Source organism: Theobroma cacao, chromosome 8 (assembly GCF_000208745.1).
Source record: "Theobroma cacao cultivar B97-61/B2 chromosome 8, Criollo_cocoa_genome_V2, whole genome shotgun sequence".
Taxonomy (NCBI): domain Eukaryota; kingdom Viridiplantae; phylum Streptophyta; class Magnoliopsida; order Malvales; family Malvaceae; genus Theobroma; species Theobroma cacao.
Genome location: NC_030857.1, coordinates 15,998,934 through 16,003,064, shown reverse-complemented (window position 1 = coordinate 16,003,064; position 4,131 = coordinate 15,998,934).

The window sequence follows — 4,131 nt, the reverse complement described above, 5'->3', positions numbered from 1 at the left end:
ATCTAACTCTGGGGGTAATTCAAGTCTATAAGCCACTGGCCCAATCCTTTCAATGATACGAAAGGGTCCAATGTATCTTGGATTGAGCTTTCCCCTATTCGCGAATCGAATCACACCTTTCATTATCCAATAAATACCACAAATTATCACAATAGCATAATCAAATAAGATTTAATACTTGAAATTTTCAAATTATTACCTTTCCAAGGAGAAACCTTAAGAAAAACTTTATCGTCGACTTCAAACTCCAAATCTTTCCTTCATTTATCCGAATAATTCTTCTACCTATCTTGAGCTATCTTTAACCGCTCTCAGATAACCTTGACCTTATCATTTGTCAGATCAATCAATTCCACATTCACCAATTTTCTCTCACCTACTTCATCCCAACATAGCAGAGTTTGGCACTTCCTTCCATACAAAGTCTCGTATGGTTCCATCCCAATACTAGACTGAAAACTGTTATTATACGCGAACTCCACCAATGGCAAGTGTCTGTCCCAACTCCCAATAAAGTTAATGACACAAGCCTGTAACATATCCTCCAAGGTCTGAATAGTTCTCTCAAATTAACCATCTGTCTGCGGATGAAAGGTAGTACTAAATCTCAATTTAGTTTCAAGAGCTTCCTGAAATTTTGGCCAAAATTGAGAAGTAAACCGAGGGTCTTAATCTGACACAATAGAAACTGGAACTCCATGCAATCTCACAACCTCATCTATATAAAGTCTTGTCAGCCTCTCAATAGAATATGTGCTATGGATAGCCAAGAAATGGGCAGACTTAGTCAATCTATCCACAATCACCCAAATAGCATCTTTCCCACTTTGTGTCCGCGGCAAACCTAATACAAAGTCCATAGTCATGTGTTCCCACTTCCATTCAGGAATCGGTAAAGGTTGAAGAGTACCTGACGATTTTTTATGCTCCGCCTTGATCTGTTGGCATGTGAGACATTTCGCTACAAACTCTGCTATGTCTCGTTTCATACCCGACCACTAATAACTTTCTTTAATAGTCCAATACATCTTGGTGCTTTCGGGATGTAAAGCATAGGCAGAAGAATGAGCTTCCTCCAAAATAGCTCGTCTCAACTGATCATCCTTAGGGACACAAATTCGGTCTCTAAGCATCAAAGTACCATCATCGCTGAGTCTAAATTCACTAGTTTCTCCATCTTGCAACTTTTGAACTTCCCGTTTCAACCAATCATCAGATTTCTGTAATTCTCTGATCTGATTCAACAATGAAGGTCTCACGACGAAACTAACAAGTAGGGTTCCATCCTCACCATTATTCAACTGGATCCCTAGAGATTTTATCTCAAGTAATATCGAAAAATAAGAACTCTGAAGTACTGTTAATGAAGATAAGGATTTACGACTTAAAGCATCTGCTACAACATTTGCCTTTCCCAGATGATAATCAATCACTAAGTCGTAATCCTTAATCAACTCCAACTATCGTCTCTGTCTCAAATTAAGCTCTTTCTGGGTAAGCAAATATTTCAAGCTTTTATGATTAGTAAAAATCCGACAACGCTCACCATATAAATAATATCTCTAAATCTTCAATGCGAAGACTACTGCTTCTAACTCCAAGTCATGAGTAGGGTAATTCGTCTCATGCTTCTTCAACTGCCAGGAAGCATAAGCTATTACTTTTTCATCATGCATCAATACGCACCCTAATCCCAACTTAGATGCATCACTGTATACCACAAATTCTTTTTCATTCACAGGAAGTGTTAAGACAGGAGCGGAGGTTAACCGGTTCTTTAGCTCCTGAAATCGATTCTCACAAACATCATCCCACTCATACTTAACTCCTTTACGAGTCAAATGAGTCAGAGGAGCTGCTATCAAAGAAAATCCCTAAACAAATATCTGATAATAACCGTCTAAGCCAAAGAAACTACGAATCTCAGTTACCGTTCTCGGTTGCTCCCATTGCAAGATTACCTCGATCTTCTTGGGATCAACATAAATTCTAGCTCCGGACACCACATGTCCCAAGAAAACCACTTCCTTCAACCAGAATTCACATTTAGAGAACTTGGCATAGAGTTGCCTCTCGCGCAAAGTTTGCAACACAATACGCAAATGGACAGCATGTTCATCATCATTCTTTGAATAAACCAGGATGTCATCTATGAATACTATCACAAACTTATCCAAGAATGGATGGAACACCCTATTCATAAGATCCATAATAACTGTCGGGGCATTAGTCAAACCAAACGGCATCACTAGAAACTCATAATGCCCATAACGAGTCCTGAAGGCAGTTTTGGGTATATCCTGCTCCTTAATCCTCAACTGATAGTATCCAGATCTCAAATCAATCTTAGAGAATACCATAACACCTCGTAATTGATCAAAAAGATCATCTATCCGGGGTAAAGGGTATTTATTCTTGATGGTCACTCGATTCAGCTGACGATAATCGATACACAATCGAAGAGTGCCATCCTTCTTCTTTACAAATAGGACTGGTGCTCCCCAAGGAGAAATGCTAGGGCGAATGAAACCTTTATCCACCAAATCTTGCAACTGGACTTTCAATTCTTTCAACTCTGCCGAAGCCATTCTATATGGAGGAATAGAAATAGGTGTGGTACCTGGAAGTAAGTCAATAGGGAACTCAAGCTCTCAATCAGGAAGTAGTCCCAGTAAATCATCAGGAAATACATCAAGAAACTCACTTACTATTGGGACATCCTCTATCTTAGGTTCCCCCTTTGAAGTATCAATCACGTATGCCAAATAAGCCAGATACCCTTTTTGCACTAATTTCGAAGCTTTGATGGTCGAGATTACACAAGACGGTAATACTCGACGTTCCCCTACAAATACAATCTCTACTCCCTCTAAATTTTGAAGAATAACTTCTTTTCGGAAACAATCCACATTCGCCCGATGTGCAGTTAACCAGTCCATACCCAATATTAAATCAAAATCCAAGATCTCTAGAGGAATTAAGTCACCCCTAAATTCTTCCTCACCTACCCTTACCCCACAATCTCTATAACAAGTATTTCTAATCAACTGTTCTCCTAAAGGGGTATGCACTACAATTTCTCCCTCTAATGGTGACAAGTTTCTATCAGCAATTGATGCAAATGTCGTACTCACATAAGATCTATCTGAGCCAGAATCTATCAAAACATAAGCATCTTTATCAAATAAAGACATAATACCTGTCACTGCTCCAGGTCGGACCCGTGCCTCATCTTTTGTCACAACGAAAACTCTTGTCGAGGTACGAGTCTGTGGTCTCGAAGGTGGATGTGCTGGGGTATTACTCTCCACACCGAACCGTATGGCTACTCCTTGTCTCAGTGACAACCCAGAAGAATCTCTCCTCTGCATATCAGTGCGAGCTGGTGAAGATGATGCAACTACAGTGGCTCGTCCTAACCGTGGGCAATTACTCCTAATATGACTAGGCTAACCACAATGAAAACATAATACAAGACCCCTACACAGCCCAACATGATAATTTCCACAATTTCTGCATCTGTCAGAACCTCCAAAACTCTTCCCAGAACCAGTCATAGCAAATCTGCTAAACCTCGAAGGTCTCTGCTGTGATGGTGGAAATGGAGGTCGATGAGATGTCACGAAAATAGAAGTAGTGCTCCTTGAAGTCGCCAAGTCCTTGCCTCTCTTTGCTGGCTGACTAGAAGACATACTAGGATTCCTCCTTTTTGCAAACTCGGTCAGAATCCTCTTATTCTCAACCGCGAGCTTCTCAACCCGTAAAGCCATCTGTACCACCTACTTATGTGGCTCTCTACCAGTCACTGTCATCTGCTCTCTAATCTCATTACGGAGCCCTTCCTCGAAATAACTAGCTTGATCTTGCTCAGATTTCACCAGATTCGGCACATATAACATTAACTCGTTAAAACGAGTCTCGTACTCCTCTACAGTTAGATTTCCTTGCTTCAAGCTCAGAAATTCTCTTTTCTTTTCTTTCTGATGAAAGTAAGTGAAATACTGACCATCGAATTCCCTGAGAAAATCGGACCATGTCTGAGGAGTAGTGGAACGAGACTTCACCGAATTTCACCAAGTACGAGCCCTCTTCTCTAATAATCTTGTAGCCACCATCAACTTCATGTCGTCA